This window comes from Mastomys coucha, unplaced genomic scaffold (genome assembly GCF_008632895.1).
Source record: "Mastomys coucha isolate ucsf_1 unplaced genomic scaffold, UCSF_Mcou_1 pScaffold4, whole genome shotgun sequence".
Classification (NCBI taxonomy): Eukaryota; Metazoa; Chordata; class Mammalia; order Rodentia; family Muridae; genus Mastomys; species Mastomys coucha.
In genome coordinates, this window is record NW_022196910.1 from 21,533,757 (window position 1) to 21,557,215 (window position 23,459).

The following is a 23,459-nucleotide window of genomic DNA, read 5'->3' on the forward strand; positions in this document are numbered from 1 at the left end:
GGGGGTGGGGGTGACCTTTATCATCTTTTAGAATGTCAGTGAGGACATGATGATTCAGGCCTATGATCCCAGCACTTGAGAAACTGAGGTAACAATATTGCTCTGAGTTCCAGGCTAGTCTGGGTCAAAGACAGTGAGTTGATATTTAAAAAAAAAAAAAAAAAAAAAAAAAAAAAAAAGAAAAAGAAAAAGAAAAAGAGAAGGAAGGAAAGAATGGAAAGAGAGAAAAAAAATGAGTTACAGTGGCCACTTAAGATACAGGGCTTCAGGGAGAAGTTCAAGCAAAACATCTGGACACAGTGGCTAAAAAGATAAATTTAGGCACCAGTTAGGGTATAGAGAAGCTACTGAATGAAGCTTGAAGTTTCTTGGCATCCTGGTGAATATTAGCATCCCAGCTACTGAGTAAAGAAGCAGAGATTGACTGAGCCCAGGGGTTTGAGACCAGCCTGGGCAACACAGAGTCAATGAAGAAAGAGGAGAAAGAGGAGGAGAACGAGGAGGAGGTGGGGGGAGCAGTAACTGCTACTAAAATTAATTATCTCAAGGTTGGTTGGTGATGAGTACATATACAAATGTATTTTACAGTCTCTCAGTGATAATATTCATGATATCAAGTGTGTTAGTCAACAGTCTTTGGAACCATTACAACCCTTTTTTTTTCTTAAAATTTTTATTATTTAAATGCATTTTATACATCAAACATATTAATAATATCAAGTATTTTGAGAATCAAATAATACATAAAAATTTTGTTCAACTTTTATATTCATATCCTTTCATACCCTAAAAATATCATTAATGAATATTTAATACGACCTATAACTGAGGATCCTATATCTAATATTGAATACTAACTTGTTTTAAAACATACAAAATATTCTTTGGGAGTTAAGCATAGTAAAAGAGCATAAAATATTAAAAATGAATCATTAAGAAACATATTCAAAAGCTCTTATATGATACCACCTGACATAGTGAGAGAATATTTAAAACGCATTATATATCTGTATACATTGTCTAACAATCAGTTTACTTAAAAAAAGATTATCAGTGTTTCTAGGAGAGGAATTATTTTATCAGTAAGTATGTACAACACCCCTTCCTGGATCACCAGAAAGTCCCTTGCCATTTTTGACAAACAGTCTGAGGAACTCGATTTCATAATGTCAAGCTTCAGACTAAATACACACTTCATGCTAGCCCACATAGAAATACTCGGTCTTCTTTTCTTTCCAAATCAAATATGTACTAGCTTAGATTGTTGAGCTGCTCAGGATGGTTTCAATAATAGGTTTTATGGACTGCTGAAACGAAGAATTACAGGGTCTTAGAATCTCATCTTTTCACCACAACCAAATGAGAAACAGGTTGGGGAGGAAGGGCAGATGGAATACAAACAAGGAAGTTGGTTCTTGTGATCTGGATCCTGTGGAGGTCAGAACATGTAAGAGAACAATTCTGGGCAACTTCTTTGCTGGACTCTGGCATTATTCCGTATTCTGCACTGGTCCTCTGAGAACCATCCACATACTTACTCCGATGCCTAGATTCTCGGGCTTGCCTTTGTATCAGTGTCACCCAGTGCTCCATCTCAGTCCGGACTTCTCACTTGAGCTCAAGACCCATAGAACTAAGTGCCTGCTGGACCTGGCCACTTGGAGGGGGTGTGAGTGAGTTCTTCAGGGACATGTCCAAAGCCTAAGATCATTGGCTCATAAAATGGAAGGACAGTTGCAAAAGAGCAGATGAAGCCAAGTCTTACAAGTCCCATACATCAAGATAAGGAAGAAGGGAGAGAGGGGGTCGAACTGGAAGATGAGGAAGAAAGGGGAGAGGACAACTATGGGCTTGATCTAAGAACAATGAGGGAGTTTTTAAGAGAGTTTTAAGCAGAGTGGCCTAAGCAGTATCCTATGGGTTAGGAAGATCTCTATTGGTGCGGTGCAGCTGATGGATTAGAGAAACAAAACTTTGTAGGGAAAATGATTAGGCTGCTATTGAGTATTATAGATGAGAAAAGATGGCTGCACTAGGTATGTAGAAGGGATGGCTCTAGGGCCAGAATGTTGAAGGGGAATGTAGAATGTAGTACTTTAATGGGAGCTGCTGAGATAGGCTATGGCCTTAGGAAAATCCTAAGAGAGCAGAGCCAGGCTACTTGATTACCTGCTCTAAGTAGTCTTCTCTCACTTAAACCTCCATTATTCCTTCTCTCATCAAATACATTTAGTGAGTGCCACACATTGTTCATCAATACAGGTATGCAGTCACAAGATACAAAAATCCCCCTGTCCTCCTGGAGTGGATATCCTAGTATCACAGAGGGCAGTATGAAAGAAAATATGTCAAGGAGTGAGCAGTCTCTTAAGGGCTGGAGAGATGGCTCAGCGTTTAAGAGCTCTTCCAGAGGTCCTGAGTTCAATCCCCAGAAACCACATGGTGGCTCACAACCACCTGTAATGGGGATCTGATGCCCTCTTCGTGTCTGAAGACAGCTTTCAAAGGCCCATTCCTAGTGATTGCTTTCTACTTCGTAATGACTCCACAGCTTTCAACAGAGTACCCCAAGCTGGAGACAAAAACTCAGTCCATGAGTCAATGGGGCCATTCCAGATTCAGATCATAAGAGGGATGAAGTATCTCTTAATGGGAAAATGATTTATAAGTGTTATCACCAGAACCAAGCAGCCAAACTTGGGTCATTGAGCAGCCAACCAACCTATTGTTGCATTACTTTCATAAAAAAAAAAAATCCTTTCATTTATTCTTTGATAATTTCATGTACATAAACAATGCATCCAGATAAGAGGAGTACCTTCTTCTCCCTCTTACTGTCCCCAGGGCCCCGAACTTGTCCCCTTCCCTTTTTATGTCCTCTTCTTTTGTTGTTGTTGTTGTTGTTGACTAACCCACTGAATCCAGTTAGTGTTGCCTGTTAGAATTTTGTCTGACTGCGTGTAGGGAATTATAATTGTGGAGACTTCATGAGTACAATGTCTGTATCACATCCCAAAGACATCATCCACAGCACTCCTCCCCATCCTCTGGGTCTTATGGACCTTCTTCCTCTGAGATGTTCTCTGAGCCCTAGAGAAGGGGATATTGATATGAATGTCCCAATGAGTCCTGAGTACTCAATAAACACTCTGGGCACTTTGACCTGTTACGCTGACCACTGCAGAAACTTCTATGGCACTAATTTATGAGTTGAAGCATAAAAATTTAGAAGGCCATGTAAGAACATGTTCTTTAACAAAACAGCAATAAATAGGACTGTGGTCTCCAGCCCATGGGTGTTTGACCAGATTTAGTTACCAGATCTGAATTCGTTCATATGGAGCATGCCTTGCATTTGATTCAAAGCAGTTAGTTACCTGGTAACTTTCACACCACTCTTGCATCAGGGCGTCCATCTTGCCTGGCAGGTTGGTACTGTAGCATGTAGGGTTAGCTGCAGGAACACTGTTGATGTCTTTTTTTCCTCAAAGGCCTGTATAGCATCTTCCAGCACTATTAGAAATAGTCATTAAGGATCAATTCCAGCTTGATTTCTGTATCTTCTGCAATTGAAGTCAGCTACATCTTCAACAATGGGGTTTTACTATCTAGTTGCAGCAGAGAGTCAAGATCAAGGGCAATAGCCTAGACTGTTTGGGAAGTCTTTGAAAGCCTCTCTGACCAATAACTCACGGGAAAGTTTAGTGTTCTATTGCTATAAAGAGACGCCATGACCAAGGCAACATTATGTTGTTGTTGTTGTTTTTTGAGACAGGGTTTCTCTGTGTAGCCCTGGCTGTCCTGGAACTCACTCTGTAGACCAGGCTGGCCTCGAACTCAGAAATCCGCCTGCCTCTGCCTCCCAAGGGCTAGGATTAAAGGCATGCGCCACCACTGCCCGGCACAAGGCAACATTTTCAAAAAACATATTTATTTACATAATTTTTAAAAGTAGGATTGCTCTGTCTGCATGTCCACATGTTTATAAGCCAGAAGAGGATATCAGATCCCTCTATAGATGGTTGTGAGCCACCATACGGTTGCTGGGAATTGAACCCAGGACCTCTGGAAGTGCAGCCAGTGTTCTTAACCACTGAGCTATCTTACCAGCTGCAAAGGCAACTATTATAAAAGAAAACATACCCACGGAAGGAGTTGCAGAGATTAACTATAGAGCAGAGACTGAAGGAAGGACAAGCCAGCCTAAATATAGCTATCTCCTGAGAGGCTCTGACAGTACCTGACTAACACAGATGTAGAGGCTCACGGCCATCCATTGAACTGAGTACATGGTCCCCAATGAAGGAGTTAGAGAAAGGACCAATGGAGCTGAGGGGTTTGCAGCCCCTTAGGACGAACAACAATGTGAACTAACTAGTACCCTCAGAGCTCCCAGGGTCTCAACCACCAACCAAAGACTGCACATGGTGGGTCTGATTGTTCAGGCAGCACATGTATAGTACAGGATTGCAAATTCAATCATCAATAGGAGGAGAGACCACATCCCTGTGAAGGTTCTGTGCCCCAGTGTAGGGGAATGCCAGGGCCAATAAGTGGGAGAGGGCGGGGTGGCAGGCATGGGGAAGTGGGAGGCAACAGGGGTTTGTTTTTGTTGTTTTTGTTTGTTTGTTTGTTTTTTTGGAGGGGAAACTGGGAAAGGAGAAATTTACATGTAAATAAAGAAAATATCTAATAAAAAAAAAAGAAAACCTTTAATTAGAGGATTGTATATAGTTTCAGAGATTCGGTTCATCATTACCATGACAAGGAGCATGGGCCTGGGGCAGGAGCTAAAAGCTACAACCTGATCCACAGGCACAGAGGTGTTGGGGTGGGGGTGGGGGAGAGAAGCAGTGGTGGAGGAGAGAGAAGAGAGAGAGAAAGGAGGGAGGAGAAGGAAAGGAGGGAGAGTGTATGCATGTGTATGTATGTGTACATCCATGTGCCTGGGACTGGCATAGATCTGAAATCTCAAAGCCCATCATCCATAGTGACCAGGCCACATCTATTCCAACATGGCCATACCTCCTAATCCTTCTCAAATAGTGCTACTCCCTGATGACAAGTCATTCAAATATGAGCCTCTGGGGACCATTCTTATTAAAATCATGAGAGGCAACCCATGCCTGGTACTGAGTTTTTGTTGTTTTTTTTTTTGTTGTTGTTGTTTTTGTTTTTGTTTTTAAATAACACATTTTATGGGGAAACAACATCCACTCATCTAGCTGCTTGTACTCCAATGCTAATTGGGTCCTCCAACTTAGTTAGCACAGGAAGGGCTACACTTAGCTTCTGGGAACCTGCCCCCAGTTAATTCTGACTGGTAAATAAAGATGCCAGCAGCCAATATCTGGGGAGGAAAGAGAGAGGCAGGCAGGATTTAGGGTTCCCCAGCTGGGAACTACAAGGAGGTGGAGAAAGAGGAGAGACTCCATGCCTGGGGAGTGTGTAAGACAGAGAGGCAGAGCCGCCATGTAAAGGGGCCAGGAGAGTGTGGTCCAGATATTTGCTCAATTGGGTCAGAAGCAGCCAAGATGAACACGGAAATTAATAAGTGGTAACTCGGAATTATCGTTGGAAAGTAGATTCTAACAGCTTGGAGGTTAAGCAGCTGTCCAGCTACTGTGCTGCTCAAAGAATATAAAAATATAAAGGCTAAGTCATTTGGGAACATAAACCATTGAGGGGGGAAGCAACCCCATGCCAGGATTTATTAAAATATTATTATTATATACTCATGCAGTATTTCTGTGTTCTAACTCTGTTTTTATTTTTGAGAATGAAAACACGCTTTTTGGTATGTGGCCCTGGCTGGTACCTGCTGTGAAGCCCAGCCTGGTCTTGAACTTGCAGCAGTCATCTTGCCCCAGTCTTCCCAACAGTGGGTTACAGCATCACCATACCAGCTCTGGTGTCCCATTTCAGTTCTGATTTTTGGAGGCATATTTGACCAGGGGCTTGCATATTTGGGGAGAAAAGCCAGTATCAAAGAAGTGTAAACCATCTAGTTGGGATTAAGGTCATGATTGATATTTTATTTATTTACATTCTCCCTCTTGCTCCCTTCCTCACAGAGTTCCTCCCCCCATCCTCCATCTCCTTCTTCTCTGAGAGGGTGAGGCTCCCCCTTGGGGTCCCCCAACCCTGGCACATCAAGTCTCTGCCAGATTAGGCACACCCAGACCAACAGAGTCAACTAACCTGGACCCCTGGGAGTTCTCAGAAACTGAGCCACTACCCAAAGAACACACACGGTCTGGAACAAGCTCCCAGCACATAAGTAGCAGCAGCTCAGTCTCCATAGCTGCCTTGTCTGGCTGCCTGATATTTCAAAATGAGGAATTTCCGTGGGATGGTAGAGACATGTGCCTGTAGTGGTAGCACTCAAGAGATGTGTCAGGAAGGTGTGAGTGTGAGCCCAGTCTGGAACTGATCAGAGGAAGCAGGATCTGTCTCAAAGGAAAAACAATAACAACAAAAAAACCTCAATAATTTCTTTCTTTCTTTCTTTTCTTCAAGACAGGGTTTCTCTGTGTAGCCCTGGCTGTCCTGGAACTCACTCTGTAGACCAAGCTGGCCTCGAACTCAGAAATCCACCTGCCCCTGTTTCCCAAGTGCTGGGATTAAAGGCATGTGCCCCCAGTAATTTCTAATACAGCTTTTCCTTAGCCATTTTCACAAGGTTGTAAGAGTTCTCTGCTTTCAAAGTGAGCCTACTCATTTAAAAAAATTTTTTGTGCCTTGATATGTGTGTGTGTGTGTGTGTGTGTGTGTGTGTGTGTGTGTGTGTGCCACATGTGTGCAGGTGCCTTTCAAGGTCAGAAGGATTGGATATCCTGGAGCTAGGGTTAGGTGGTTATGAACTATCCAGTGTTGGATGGTGTAAGCCAAACTCTGTCCTCTGCAAGAGCAGTACATGCTCTCAACCACTGAGCTGTCTCCCTAGCCTATTTTGATGATTTTTTTGAAAAACACTTATTCATCTATTGTTTTGAGTGTGTGTGTTGGATGAGGCAGATGTGTATCACTCACTGTCTGTCTGTCTGTCTGTCTGTGTATGGCAGAAGTTGGTTTTCTCCTTCTACCATGTAACTAGATGGAACTCAGATCAGCAGGCTAAGAGGCAAGTACCTTTATCCACTGACGCAGGTTGCTGGCCTGATTTTGCTTTTACAAAATTACTCAGGTGTTATATTTAGAGAATTTATTCTTACTATATTTCCAAGTATATTCACTGTATACTTGAATACAAGTATATTCCAAGTATATTCACTGCTAAGGTATTTGTGGATATATCATACATCAAGAAGTTATAAACTTTAAAAAGATGAGTAACCAGGAGCCAGACCTCAGGGTGCAAAGCAGACTATAATCGGCATCCTGCCTTGAGATGTGGCTTATGAGGGAAAAGTGACCATAACTGGGCATTGTCCAACTCTATCCTACTGGCTTTTACACTAGACATCTGTCCAGACAGTTGTGTAGAAGTGGAAGAGGGGGAGATCCCCTTCTCATCATCTGGCATCACAGCTGATGTCCTACTTAGGCAGAATGACAACAGAAACCAGAGATTTGATTACAGTTTTTTTTTTTTTTAAAGATTTATTTTTAATAGCTGAGTGTGGTGGTACATGCCTTTTTAATCCCAGTACATGGGAGAGAGAAGGTGCATCTCTATGAGTTCAAGTCTAGCTTGGTCTACATACTGAGTTCCAGGCCAGCAAAGGCTACATAGTGAGACCCCCTTCTCAAAACTGTGTGTGTCTGTGCGCGCACGTACACACAGAGCGTAAAAGATTTTTCTTTTCTTTCTTTCTTTTTTTTTTTTTTCGAGACAGGGTTTCTCTGTGTAGTCATGGCTGTCCTGGAACTCACTCTGTAGACCAGGCTGGCCTCGAACTCAGAAATCTGCCTGCCTCTGCCTCCCAAGTGGTGGCATTAAAGGCATGTGCCACCACCGCCCGGCAAGATTTTTCTTTTCAAATGTGTATATAGGTCTGTGCACATGAGTGCAGGTGCTTAGAGGCCAAACGAAGGTGAGGGATGTGGCATCCCCAGGAACTGGAGTTATAGACAGTTCTGAGCACTGGATTTAGGTGTTGGGAACCAAACTCGAGCCTTCAGTAAAAGCAGCAAGTTCTCTTAACTGTTAAGCTGTTATATCTCCAGCTCTGATGACAGTGTTATATGGCATGGAAAACTTCATAGGAAGACCTCAAAGGCTTAGGGTAAGCAATCATGTTTATGTTTAAGTGTGATCCCCTATACAAGTATGACTGGACCAAAGACAGATCTAATGCTAAAAGATTGTAGGGATCCCAGGAGGGTCTGTCTCGATTCCTTTTGGCTTGTCCTTATAGCATTCCTTCTTTCTGTGTATGTGGCAGGAACAAGGATTCAGTCAAGACAGGTCAGAGAATCTTCTTACTGGAAACTTCCAGGGCAGAAAGGCTAGGGAGATTAACCTTTATGCCTTATGGATTTCTTGGAGTGGAAGTTAAAAAGTTAAAAAAAAAATAGGAACTTTTGGATTTTGTAATCCAGATAGTGGATTACATTTCTGTAATCTGCCTTTGGGAAGGAACATTCTAGTTTCTGTGACTTGTTTCGGGGTTTGAGAAAAGGGAGCAGGAGCAGGAGAGATGACAGAGAGTCAGAGAGGCCTTTACCTGGCACATTATATTCTGAGCCCCACTCAAATAACTAACACTTATGGAGTGTATCTTCCCTCCCTTGCATAAATGAGTAATTTATCTCAAATACTAGAAGTTAACAACAGTTGTCTCATTAGTGTGACATTCACCCAAACTCAACTGTCAAGAAAGTTGCAAATCCATATGGCTTCTTACAATTTCCAATTAGTCACTGAGAGTCTCAAGCAGTGGCTGGGGCACTTGGAAAGGTGATTCAACAGAATTGTTAAGTTCTAGGTCAGACCGGGCTACTCAGTGAATTTCAGGTCAGCCTGAGGTATGTATATGTATGCATATGTGTATTTTTGTGACATAATAAAAATGTACGTGCACAGGAATGCACAAAAATGCCAGAGGTACCCAAAGCATCCCCTTTTATTCTCCTCATCTTGACTCTATTCCTGAGAACACCTTACTATGTTGCCCAAGTGGCTTTGAACTCATTATTTGTCTCAACCTCCCAACTGCTGGACTACAGATGCTGCATTGTTACAGCTTGCTAGGAAGACGACTGTACTGGCTGGTTTTGTGTGTCAACTTGACACACAGGCTGGAGTTATCACAGAGAAGGGAGTTTCAGTTGGGGAAGTGCCTCCATGAGATCCAGCTGTGGGGCATTTTCTCAATTAGTGATCAAGCGGGTAGGGCCCCTTGTGGGTGGTGCCATCCCTAGGCTGGAAGTCTTGGGTTCTATAAGAGAGCAGGCTGAGCAAGCCAGGAGAAGCAAGCCAGTAAGGAACATCCCTCCATGGCCTTTGTGTCAGCTCCTGCTTCCTGACCTGCTTGAGTTCCAGTCCTGACTTCCTCTGGTTGATCAACAGTAATGTGGAAGTGTAAGCTAAATAAACCCTTTCCTCCTCAACTTGCTTCTTGGTCATGATGTTTGTGCAGGAATAGAAACCCTGACTAAAACAACGACTTTTTGTGAGTGGACTATCTCTTGATTTTGAGTCAGGAATAAAATATTTACTGCTAGGTATGAGGATCATACTTTTGAGCCCAACACTCCTGTGGTAGACGCAGGCAGATCTTTGTAAGTTTTAGGCCAGCCTGGTCTACATAGGAGATTTCAGGCCAGCCAGGGCTATATAGTGAGGTTCCATCTCAAAAGGTGGTACTCAAATTAGAATCTGAGTTCCCTGACATTTTGGGGCTAATTTAATGCCACTGGTTGAAGAAAGGGCTGAGGAGGATGAAGAAATCCTCCACTTCTGGTCCTGTTCCTAGCCTCAAGGTTAGGACTGAGGGCTGTGATGTGTGGGTGGGGAAGCTTGAAAGAAAACCTTTTAGTGTCAGTCAGGCTGTTGTGAATCTGCAGGTCGCTTTGTCATGGAGAATCTGAAGGTTTTTTATTTTTTTCCCTTAGCCTAACATTTCTCTGCATGAATATCAAGATATTCTTGCAGGAACTGGACACTACAGCATCGTCCTTTATCACCAAGTCTCTAGGCAGTAGCTTGCATACACATTAGATCAATTGTATTCCTGCTCCTTTAGTTTTTCAAGACAGGGTCTTCCTATGTAGCTCTCTGGTTCCCCTGGAACTCTTTGTAGACCAGCCTGGCCTTGAACTCACAGAGATAGTTTCCTACTTTGTTTTTGTTTTGCAAGACACAGTTTCTCTGCGTAAGAGCTTTGGCTGTCCTGGAACACAGCTCTGTATACCAGGCTGGCCTCAAACTCAGAGATCTTTCTGCTTCTGTCCCCAATGCTGGGATTAAAGGCATGTGCCACTGCACCTGGCCTCCCATCTTTATATAAGCATTTTAGGCTCAAGGAGAGAAGAAATCCTGGCTATACATCATCCTAATGTCCCTATTAAGAAATAATGTTTCACACACCTTTAACCCCAGCACTCAGAAGGCAGAGGCAGGGGCAGGTGGATTTTTGCCCCGTCTGGTTTACAAAGCAAGAGATAATGTTTGGTATTTTAGATCTTATAGACTATTCATATACATGTTCTGCATTATAACTTTGCTATTGGTTGTTATAACATATTATTAGCCCCCTGCCATAGTATCATCTTCTAAGTTTAAGCACGATACACAGCTTCACAGCTAATAGCCAGGCTTGAATGCTAAAGAATAAGGCTAAAGAAAAAGTATTTCAGGTCCAGGTACCACACAGAACTCCATTTATCCTGTACTGAGCATGTAGATGGACCTCAGAAACAGACTCTTGTTTTGGAAATGATAAACCAGACAATTCTATTTCCATGGAGGAAACCTTGTTTTGGAACACTTCTTTATGATGAAAAGGTTGTATAATCTAAAGGGAAAGAATAACTGTGGAGCCATGGAAAATGATCGCTCCTCTTGAGTTTACACACTTCTAAGAATTTCCAGCTCTCGGAGCTTGAAGACATGAAGCATACTTAGTTTTTAAAGCCATTAAAGTCTGTGTTAGAACATGTTTTTAGAGTTTTATTGACTGTCTTCTCTTACATCCCTTATTAGGAATAAGTAATTCATTCCTAATGTCCAAAAGTTGAAAAAGAAAATAAGTCATTTGTTGTGCCTCAAGACTCTCTTCCATCTTAGTGTGGATGATAAACTTGTCTTGACACTGAAAAGCTACACCTCTTCATTAACAGTGAGAGAAACTGGGTTGGAGAGATGGCTCAGTGGGTGAGAGCACGAAAGGCCCTTGAAGAGGACTCAGATGGAAGCTCACAACTGCTTGTGGCTCCAGTCCTAGGTTATCTAAGACCTTCTTCTACCTCTGCAGCCTCCTGCACATACATGGTGCACATGTATGCACTCTGGCACATCCTCATTGGGGGAGTGGGGCAGATAAACTACTTGGAATAGAAGATGTTTTAGAGGTCTAGTTTAAGTCAGAAATAATAATAATGAGCCCCACTTCCCTTTTTTAAAAAAATAAAATATACGTGACTCAATATGATTGCACAATTTGCAAAATTCTCATTTTGCTTACAATTTGAATCTACAGACTTCCAAACACAAGGGCTCTGTACTGTCTTAGTGGTTAGCTGTATATTAAAACAAGCTCATTATAATGCTTAAAAGCACATGTTGGTATCTTTTAACTTAATTAGCACATCAGTTGACCACTGAATGTGTGATTGAGACAACTATTGGGCCTGCTTTCCTAGCTTTAAACCTCAAACTCAGATTCTAGAAATATGTATGCTGTTCTATATGTATGATCACTAATAATTTTAGGGTGAAGTTTTTCTTTCAAATCAATAGGACCACTCTTAGGATTACATTCTGAAAATATATTTTGTTAATTTTTTTCCAGATGTACATTTGATGACAATTACTCTTTGCCAACTTTATTTTCAATGGTTACAGCACATCTCTAAGGACTTTCAAAAGCAAATTGTGAAGACAATGGACTACTTCCTACCCAGCAACTTCAGAATCTGGTAGAGTAACTATCCTACATCATATCACACCTTTAACCAGTACATCTTAGATACATTTCAAAACTTGCTTTTTTGGGGGTACTTTTTCTCTTTGATCAAATATTTTCTGGAGAAAGGCAGTTTATCTTTTAGAAAGTTCCAAGAAAGAACACTTTCTCTTATCCAGCATTTTATTTACAGAAACATTCTGAGGCTCCCAGGGATATCCCACGACAACGTCTGAACCATTGAATACCAACTCCCTTTCTGTCAAGAGGGTAACATACAACCTGTTGTATCCAGAGGCAATGGTGAAAACCGACATTTTGAATTCAAGCTAGGTACTGCAGTGGTGTACACCTATAATCCGTGGACATTAGAAGGCTAAGGTAGAAGGATGGCTGGGTCTCTGATGCCAGAACTGGGTTATAGAGTGACATAGTGCCTCAAAACAAAACGACCAACCAACCAACCAACCAACCAACCAACCAAGCAACCACCCACTCAACCAATGAATCAACCAATAGCCAAACTAATCAATTAACCACCCACCCACCCATCCACCCACCCACCCAACCAACCCCAAGCAAACAAAAAAACTGTAACAACTATAAAACCTGTATAACTTAAAATTAAACCACTATTTTTCACTCTGATAAATTATCACCAGGTGCTTAACAAGCAAAAATTGGGGTAATGGTTTAAAGGTTTGCCCAGGCAACAGCATCTTCTGAAATCTTGCATCAAGTGCTAGGAAATACTGTAAAGGAAGAGAAGTATCAATTAGAGGAAGAGAGAAAGTCGTCTTTCTTTGAGGCATTAGTCTATGTTGCAAACAGCAGGCTCAAAAAGGGACACACAAAAATATACAAGGAATTTCAGATTTTATTAGAAATGCTTTAAGCTTAGGAGGAACAGTTACACTGCAAAGGCAAGCCTACAATTCTACAGCTTTTAAAATAGTTGACAAGTTAATGTGATACAACAAAGTGATTAATAAGGTATCATGTTTAATAGGAGGCGCCTGCATATATCTATAGCAACATCACTTATAATAACCAAGACAGGGAAGCAGTCAATGCCCACTAATAAAAATGTGCAGATTATTCTGCCCTAAAGAAGGAAATTCTGCCATATGCTTCATGAGATGAACTTGAGGTCGTAACAGGAGACAGAATGGCGCCTGCCAGGGGTTGTGGGGAAGGAGAGGGAGAAAGGGGAACTCTTATCTTCATAATAGAAGACTTTAAGACCTGCACAATGGAAAGTTCTGGAAATGCCTCATTAAAGACACAGACATGCGGTTTCTGGCGGAAGGTAGGCCTGGAAAGCCAGTGCTCAGTTTGTGGACACATAGATGACACAGGCAAGTTACCGTGGCGTGGTTCTTTCTGAAACCCATAAAGTCTCCTCAGACGCGGTTTCCTGTGCTGACCTGGGAGAGTCAGCAGCTCAGTGGCGGGAACCACAGCCCGGTGACCCTGGATCCTCCAAGGCCTCCCACTGCTCAGCCAGATCTGCTCACAGGTCTCCCACTGTTCAGCCAATTCTCACCTGTGAATGAGAACTAAGAGCCCTGGGTGATGAAGACAGAAGAGACTGTAGCAAAGGATCCAGGAAAACTTCCAGTTTATATTCCTGAGATAGAAACTTGGAGAAGAGCAATAAGAAGAATGAATGCTTCCCTGGTTAAAGCTCCCCAGGATCTGTTGACATTCAAGGATGTGGCTGTGGACTTCTCACAGGAGGAATGGGAATGTCTTGACTGTGCTCAGAGGACATTGTATATGAATATGATGTTGGAGAATTACAACAACCTACTTTTTGTGGAGAATCATTGCATGTGTCCTAAATATGAGAATGTCTTGGATCAAGACACACAGTACATTGTGTACAAGCATGTGAATAGCCAAGAGAAGTCTTATAAATTTCATGAGCATGGCAAAATCATTCATAAATACACCCAAAGTGTACTTTACCAAGCTAACTTCAGGGATACAGGTGTTGAGTCATCAAACATAAACAGATATCAAACTGGAAACACCAGAGGACCTTGCAAATATAAAAACTGTATAAGTTGTGTTCTATCACTGGTCTAAATCAAGGAATCCACATAGGACAGAAAGAACACAATGGGACAGTGCATGATAAGGTTTTTGACTCTAAACAAATACTGAAGCTGAAAGAAATCAATAGTGGAAAGAAACCTTACAAAGGTAGTGAATGTGCCAGATGTTTCAATAAGAAATGCAAGCTTAGACAACATCAGACAATGCATACAGAGAATTCATACAGAGAGAAACTTTATAAATTTAGTGAATGTGACAAGTGTTTTTTTTTTTTTCTTCACAAATACAGTCTTTGTATTCATCAGAGAATTCATACAGGAGAAAAACCTTATAGATGCAATGAATGAGATGAGTTCTTTAGACATAAATGTAGTCTTAGCACTCATCAGAGAATGCACACATTAGAGAATATTTACAAGTGAAGCAAATGAGACAAACCCTTCACCAAGAAAGATCATCTTAGAACCCATCAAAGAATACATATAGGAGAGCGACCTTTCAAATGTAAATGTTCAAATCCTTTACCACTAGCTCATCTCTGATAGTATATCAGAGAATGCATATAGAAGAGAAACCTCATGAAACCATCTTTACTGAAAATTAGGTTTAAGAAAATATCTAGAAATTTATAGCAGGGGGTGGGGTGGGAGGTGTGGGGAGTATGGGATGGGGGTGGCGGATAGTTTCTACTGAAAAACATGTGGCATGTATTTTATGCATGTGGAATTCTTTGCAACACTTGAGGCTCCACACTAGCATTTATTATGAATATCAGGAACTTATAAAAGCATTTAAGTAGTATTCAAATCTTAGAAACTCTGAAGCATTTATGCTCATGAATCTCTGAAATGATGACAAGGAAGGAAAATTTTCAAACTGTTCACTATTTCATCATGAAGACAAAGTAGAGAACCCAGAAGAAAATGTAACACTTTCTTGGAGACTGAAATAACCCACTGCAGAGGAAATCTGAATATGGTGGATAATACACCTCTCAAAATAGATAGTCACTCCAAGAGCATTCTGGATGTTTAATTCAAATGAAGAAACCAAGACAAATCATATTTCTCTTTCTCTCTCTTTCTTTTTTTTTCGAGACAGGGTTTCTCTGTGTAGCCCTGGCTGTCCTGGAATTCACTCTGTAGACCAGGCTGGCCTCGAATTCAGAAATCCACCTGCCTCTGCCCCCCAAGTGCTGGGATTAAAGGCGTTTGCCACCACCGCCCAGCCAAATCATATTTCTTTCTTTCTTTTTTTTTTTTTTCTTAAAAGAGGCTTCAATAAACTGAGCCACCAAAATGGAATGCTCTTCATGCCAGTATTCCTACAGATACACAGATTGCCCTGAGTGTCAAGTATTCATAATCTGTATCATATGCTGGTTTCAAGTTTCAGGATAGCAACTGTCTTTGAGTCCCTTGGGTTCTGGTCACCAACTCCTTCCCTATAGTCCTGTATGTAACTGCAATAAATATCATTGGTTGGAAAAAAAAAAGGCACAGACATTTTCTGAATTGAACATAAAAATGGTAGCAATGGTGAAATTTTTGATGTTTTATCCCAATTAAACAAAAAAAAAGCACCCTCTGGCCCAGATTTTATAACCTCAAATCTTCAGTTAGGGTAGGAATGGAGAATTCTAAGTTCTAATATAGAAATATTTGTAATTATAAAGTCAAACTGAAAGGATCTGAAGGGCTATTTGCAAGGTTCTTTGCGGGTGGAGGGTCTCAGAGCTAGACCTCAGAGCTCTGTGCATGGTGGGCCGGTGCTTCGCCACTGAGTATACTTTAAAACCTTACTAAAGAGCCAAACCTTGCCAAGAACTGTGGCACACGTCTGTAATCTTAGCCCTTTAGAGGTGGAGGCAGGAGGACTGTCAGAAGTTAAAGATCAGCAAGTTCTAATTACATAATGCCTTAAAAACAAAAACAAAAACCACCATGACCAACAAAAATCCAGATCCAGGTCTGGTGGCACACACTTACAATAACAGAACCTGGGAGGTAAAAGCAGGAAGATCAGAAGTTTAAGCTGTATAGCTAACCTTAGCTATATAGCAAGTTCAAAGCTAACCTAGGGTACGAGACCCTGACTTAAAGCCTAATTAAACAGTGCATAATTTCTATTTTCAGTATCTACTGTTAATGATGTGAGTACAATGCCCCCACAAATACTCACAAAACATATTATACAACAACCTAATGTGTTCACATGTGTTCTAGGCAATGCCCAGTGCTGTGCTCTCAGTTAAGTACATTCATGAGGCACACACTACAAGGAAGAAAACATCGAGAAACTGAATCTGTGGCATAAAAAAATCCCCATAAACTTGGGATAAAAATGGGATGAATATGGTGTAGAACTAATGCCACAGTTGAGTTATTCAGATGAGCCTCAATAGGCACCAGGCCCATTTTAAACTGTGATTGGGTGACATAAATTTGGTAGTGTGATAAAGATTGGTGGGAAAGCATGATTTTGAGTTCCTTATATATGGAGAGCTTATTAGCCTGCACAAAACATCAAAAGCATACGTTGTCAGTGCTTACCATAATTTTTTGGTTTGGGCCTTCAAGCATTTTCAGAATTCTTATCTTCCAAATCAAAACAAATAATCACACAGTTGACTCTAACAATTCCAGCTATATTATGAGGTCATAAAATAGCAAGGAAGAAAACTGAAGTTCTTAAAATTTTCTGTTGCACAATACTGCTGTAAAATCCAAGGGCTTAACCCATCTACTACCTCACCCTACTCGTTGTCCTGAGCCACAGAAACCTTAAAGGGAACTCTGCTGTGCAGCAGACCCAGGGATAGGGAAAATGTACTAGTTTCCGAAACAAGAACTTAGCCACTCAGCATTAGAGCAGAAAGATGAAGACTCATGCTTGCTGTTCAGAAAGTGTGAAGAGAGCATCCCGCTGAAGGAGCCTGGTAAGACATCACTGCAAGTAAAAACACAATTCGTCCACTTTGGAAGAAGGCTGTTTTGAGAATGCTTTTGTGGCTAAGTTGCTGCTTTTTAAAATAGACATTTAATTCTATTTTATCTGATGATAAAAATCACAAGACCAGTTCTTCTCACTAACAACCACATAGAATTTCTATTATAGGAAACTACTAGAGTATAAAATTTCTGCTATGGGAAACTACTGGGGTATCAGCCTGGGGAGACTTTATGTTATTACCAAATGTTGTTACTTTGACTTCAGATAGATGAACCAGTCAGTGCTTGCTAAACAATAGGTACATATATAAACGGAATCTTGGTGAGTACAGGATGTGTAGTCAGCCTCAGTTATCTTCCGTCTTCACACTCTGGATGTCCCAGGAATGATGCGCGGGTTTAGGTTGGTTCTAGGATAGGCCCAGGGGCCTGGTTTGATCTGGGATCCCTGGGACCATACCTAGAACAAACCCAAACAAAACCAGACTCCTTGGGAGTGCTTTCAGCTTGAATGGGCTTCTGGGCTCCTCACCCATGTGGGCCTCCAGGGCTGTATCAGGGCCACACACCAACCTTTAAGGGATAGGAGTGACATTCTTGGAGCCTTCTATATATTGTTACATACCAGTACTGTGTCTCAGTACTTTCAAGTCACAGTATTGAACAGAAGGTACAAATTGGTACAAAAAATGCAGAACATACTTGGACTCAGAAAGAGAGTCAATTTAGTTATTTAGCTTGGAAGGAAAAGAAGGCTAAGAAATTGTTCAGGTCATTGTAAAAGAGCAAACTTACAAATGACATACTTTAGTTTTACAAGAAATTTGCAACAATAAACTTATTTGTATGCAGTCAGTCTTTAGGACATGTTATAAAACTGTTATAAATCCTAAAATAATACTATCTATTTTAAGAAACTCTTAAGAAATAAGTGAGGAAAAATATCTATTTGGCATATCTACAGACAGTCCCATTTTTAAGCTTGTATAATCAGAAGTATCCACATCCTAAACATCATTTCCACTTCAGCAACGTATGTGCTAAGTGAATTTCAGTACACAGGGATAAGACTAATGTCACTGCTGGCACACTAAAGTGCATTCTAATGCACTGCATTTTAAAGACATCATGGGCATTAGAATCCATCACACAATTATCACTATATAACCTTGGCCAGGCAGGAACTCACTATGTGGACCAGGCTGGCCTTTAAATCAGAGATATGCCTGCCTCTGTTTCCAGAGTGTGGGGATTAAAGGTATGTGCTGCCACACCAGGATTTGACCACACACTTAAAGATAGGTATGAAATCAATTTCTTCTGATTGCTGCTTAATTTTGCCTATGTAAAACTTCATATGAACTCCCTCTTTTTGGTTTACAGCAATCGCACTGGGTAGAATTGTGCTCCTCTAATGGCTAACTCAGAGAAGCACCAACCATGTCTGGTATCACTGTCTCTTCTACAATGGTGTCAATACAAGAAACTAGTTTGGACCATTCTTCTTACAATTATTATATCATAATTCCCTTCTATAACATAAATAACTGAAGGACAGCCACATGAAGCATGATTTTGAAAGGCTGATACAGCATCCATGCTGACTGTAATGAAAGCGAGTTTCATGAAGCATGAGTATAAAATAAACCCACCACTCACTCTCTATGTGATGACAGTGAGTCCCATGGTTAGCAAAGCACAGCACATAAATGGTACAACTACGCAGATGCTAGGAGAGCCGTGTCTAGACAGTCTAGTACTATTTGAAAATGTAATCTTGCTTATTTTATACACTGAAGGCTAATTTAAGCATTCCAATTACTGAATGACAGTGGAGCTTCTGCGACTGAGTTACAGGCCTTAGCTCCAATGCTGACGAATCATGGGAAACTTAACGTATACTTCCTTTAGCTGAATGAAAGAAAGCAAAGATGCTGCCAGCATGAATGGTGCATCAATCTTTCATAATCATGTAATTCTTTGTGGCCTAGAGTCTACAATCCTAATACTTCTCAGATATCTTCAATAATTGTTTTCTTATTTTCCATGTCTTAATCTACTTTGTTTTGGAAATGAAGATTTATTTCTCTTAAATAAGAAAGCCAAAAGAAATTCAAGACAGCATGTGGTTTCCAATTCAAACAGAAAATATATATGACAATGCTAACTCCAATGCAGTGGTTTAATTACTGCAAAAGAATTATAGGTATAAAAACAACTTTAAAGAAGGCAAAATATGAAGAAAAAAGGTTATTCTTGTATAACAATAATTTTATTTTGAAAGCAGGCATTTTAACTCAGCAATTTCACTGGGTCAAAGACTGTAATCTAGTAGGTCATAAGAAATCTTATGGAAGAGTGAGTGAGTGTAAGTTTGTCACTCTGCATCTGTCTGCTCATGCAGCTTAACTAGCAGAGTCATCTAGTCTTCACAGCAGGTCGGAAGGCATGTGTGAAAATGGACAAGGGCTGCTAATTCACGCACACTTAATCTGCAGTAATGGGAATGTAGGAATCACTACCAAAACCAAACATATGATGACAGAAGCCCAGTCAAATCAAATGGAACTTAATAAAGGGACAGTCCTTGGCGTTTAGTGTATAATGACCATTTTGAGCTGGCTGGAGTACTACATGCCTTCCATCTTAGCACTTGGCAGGCAGAGACAGGCAGATCTCAAGGCCAGGCTTGTCTACATAGTGAGTTCCAGGGCAGGCAAGGCTATACAGAGAAGCCCTGTCTCAAAAACCAACGATGATGATGTTGATGATAATTTTGTGTGTTTGTGTACATGTGTACAAGAGGGTATGCACACACATATTCATGTGTGTGTATGTGTGTGTATATGGGTTAAGCCAGAGGTTGATGTTTAGGGTTTCCCTAGACCACTTCCACTGATGAGGTCAGAGTGGCCAGACAGAGAGTTTCCAGGGATTTTTCTGACTCTAATCTCCCAGGCAGGGGTTATAGATGTACTCCATATATATATATGCCCAGCTTTTTTTTTTTTTTATAAGGGTACTGGGATCTGAGTAAAGGTTATCATTCTCATACTTGTGCAGAGAGCATCTTCCCAACCCCTTAATAACCATTTTAATATAGAAAAAGATTATGGTGTATTTCATACATTGCTAGAGAATTGGGCTGTCCAAATGATTCATTCCCTTGTCAAGTCAGCCAGTTCTTATTAAATGAGTCAGGTTTAGTTTCAAACCAGTAACTCTTGATAATAAGACATGCTATGCAGAATTCAGAATAATAACGTAAACTTTAAGCCTGTGTACTGAATGAAAACTAATTAATACAAACAAATGGCCAACATTTTTCTGAAACACACAGTGACATTCAAAGAGGACAGTCAATTTTTCTTTTACAGTTAAATCCATTGATAAAGAGTCCTAGAACATCAGCATACAAATACCAAATTAATATTTCAAATACATGACAATCACATTTTTAACCAAGTATTTTTTAAGCAAGTTCTTAGTAAAACACTAAACACACACACAAGAATGCTAAGCAGCAAAACAGGCAATACACGGTCCATGCACACGACTGACAGAAAAGCTCTCGGCCTTTTCCAGTCTACTTACTCTTAGTTTAGACACAGTTCTAGCAAGCGTGGCAATCTGGTTTCTCAGTCCACAGCAGATTAAAAGCAGCAAATTAGGGGCCTATTGCAGAAGGCAGGCACACAACATGGCGGATTATAGGGGAAGGTAAGAGAAACTGTGAAAGAAACAGACATGACTCAAAAAGTAAGCAATGTGAAATCACATAGCAAAGGAGTGTTTGACGCTCGCTACAGATCTCAGCTGTGCCCGAATTTGAGGGAATTTGTTCATGCTTCCCCAGAGGAACTGATATTCTCAAAGGAAAGGCTAAACTAGTTTTGGTACATGCCAGAGTTAAGGGAGAGGAGGAGAAGTAAGTCCTCTTAGCAGACTGTTAAGTCCAAGGACTAAACACATGGGCTTGCTTTCATTCCCTGAAAGATGAAAGGACTCTAGTTAGTCACCAGCTGATGAGGACAATGAACGGTCACTATGCCGGGCATTTTGCTGTCTTTTATTTTGTACACTTTCTCTTGCACCTTTGTTTTCTAATCTAAGCATAAAGTACAGACATGTCCCCATACACAGATCTGGAAAAAAATTCAATCCTAATGGATTGTTCGAGAACTGTGTTGACTTTGGCCAACCAGGCTTAGCTGTGTTACACTTTTGGCTCCAGGATTTGGTTCTGGTATCCGTGCTCTATTTGGGTATAAAAGCAATATGCCATGGCTAAACCAGCCAGTGACATCCCCTCCCCCTATTATTTCTATTCATTTAGCAACTTGAAGCATGATTCATCTTTTACATGGGAAGAAAATATCCCAGTGAAATATAACCTTGGGTCACGTCTATCAATACCTCACCAAGTTCTAGCCTTTTAAATATATCAGAAATTGACATGCTTACCATTCAAGCAAATGTCTCTTAGTGTATGAAATAGGATATTACTATCTACTTTAATAAACAGAGCTATACGTTTCCAACCATCTTCTCACTTCCCCAGCCTCCAAATCAACATTTCTTTTTTATTTTCTAAGAAATCAAAAATGTTGCTCTGCAATTCCAGGAATTAGAGTATTCCCGAGAAAACTCTCCCTAGATGATGAGGTTACAGTACTCGCATCCTTTGGAGAAAAGGCCTGGGATTCAAACTCCAGCCTCTTTCTGTAGAAGCCTGACACCTGATTTTTCTTTTCTTTCTTCCTTTTTTCTTTCCCTCCTGGTACAGGCTCTCATTGTGTATTTCTGGTTATCCTGGAGCATGCTCAACTGGCCTCGACCCTGCAGTGACCCTCCCGACTGTACACCTGGGGTTCTGGCATCATAAGTACAAAGCATATCACAGATCTTCTTAAACATCCTTAGCAATGTGCCTTAAATGTGTGTCCTTTTCCTGACTCACTTATCATCGACTCCTAATAGAGTCAGATGCTGTGACTATTAATTAGTTCTTTTTTTGTATTATTGTTGTTTTTCGAGACAGGGTTTCTCTGCATAGCCCTGGCTGTCCTGGAACTCACTCTGTAGACCAGGCTGGCCTCGAACTCAGAAATCCACCTGCCTCTGCCTCCCAAATGTTGGGATTAAAGGCATGCACCACCACTTCCCAGCTAGTAATTAGTTTTAAGGACAACAAGGGCTTTATGTATGAAGTTAGATAACATGCACAGCTTGCAAATAAACAAAACAAAAACAAAAACAAAATAAAAAAAATTGCAGAGGACTACAAATGAAAGATCTGCCAGGAGTCTGGCCCAGTATCTGCCAGATATCAGGGCCTTCCAGAAGCAGAGAAAAGGTTTTGAGGCTTGCTAAGTGACCACAGACCATTTACTGTTCTGGACCTCCCCATCTGCAGATGCACCAAGGGTAAAAATTCTGTTTTCATGAATGACCCAAAAAGCATGACTTTTTTTTTTTTTCTTTCTGAGTTCTAGATTAATCCTGGTAAAACCAATGTTGGCAATATTTGTAGTAAAAGCTGTCAGAATACTACTCCCAAAAAGATTAATCATGCTATAAAAACTGGCAAATAAGATTGTAAATTTTCTCAGAATGTTTCTTCTGGATATGAAAGGACATCTATTAACCTCAGTCATGAGGAAGTGAGGCAGCCCGGGGAAGCACGTGTAAGGGCATTCACTTTCATCCCATCAGTCTGTCCATGTATAAAACGTATTCAAGGCAAGAAGAACAAAGTGCTAATCAGAGGACCTTAGACTTCAGTGGGCATAAGCAGCTCCTAGGTCTCATTCGAAAACAACCAGGAATTACAGAAAGCACAGCTTAAAGTCTACATAAGAAAATAGGACTTCTAATTTATTGTGATTCCAGTATTCACTAAAACAAATGGGGAATACTAGCTTAGGGCATTGTAAGAGAAAAGTAGTCAAGAAAATTTCACAGAGAAAACAGCTTCATGCTGGAAATATTTTAAATGATGAAATATAAAAACAGCATGCAACAGAGAGCATCATGTACTATCTCAATGTCCTTAATCATGACTTCAACAAGCAGTCTCCACGAACCTACATAAGTGCCTGTGATTAAAAGACTAGACTGGAAGATTGGAAATTCTTCCAGATTAAGCTCTATATTTCAGAATTTGAATGTATCAAGTTTTATGCTCAGCAAGCATAAGACTGATATTAATATGAATGGATTTCTGTGAAATTGCTATAGTCGAATCACAATAGACTAAAAATATTAAAAATGACTACATTTTCCTGTGTTAAAAATTAAGAGAACTCGCCGGGTGGTAGTGGCGCACGCCTTTAATCCCAGCACTTGGGAGGCAGAGGCAGGCAGATTTCTGAGT

At 40.7% G+C, this 23,459-nt stretch overlaps 2 long non-coding RNA genes across 2 annotated transcripts in view; one reads left to right on the top strand and one right to left on the bottom strand.

Annotated features, from left to right (window-relative positions):
* LOC116075921 overlaps positions 1-16,721 on the bottom strand; it is a 32,326-nt gene extending 15,605 nt beyond the window's left edge. Inside the window, exons 1-4 of the long non-coding RNA XR_004112763.1 lie at positions 16,685-16,721; positions 6,202-6,449; positions 5,819-5,957; positions 3,378-3,513 (exon numbers count right to left, since the gene is read on the bottom strand). This is a non-coding gene — a long non-coding RNA (uncharacterized LOC116075921). The remainder of the gene's footprint in view (positions 1-3,377; positions 3,514-5,818; positions 5,958-6,201; positions 6,450-16,684) is intronic.
* A 107-nt stretch (positions 16,722-16,828) lies between these two features.
* LOC116075920 overlaps positions 16,829-23,459 on the top strand; it is an 8,934-nt gene continuing 2,303 nt past the window's right edge. Inside the window, exon 1 of the long non-coding RNA XR_004112762.1 lies at positions 16,829-17,070. This is a non-coding gene — a long non-coding RNA (uncharacterized LOC116075920). The remainder of the gene's footprint in view (positions 17,071-23,459) is intronic.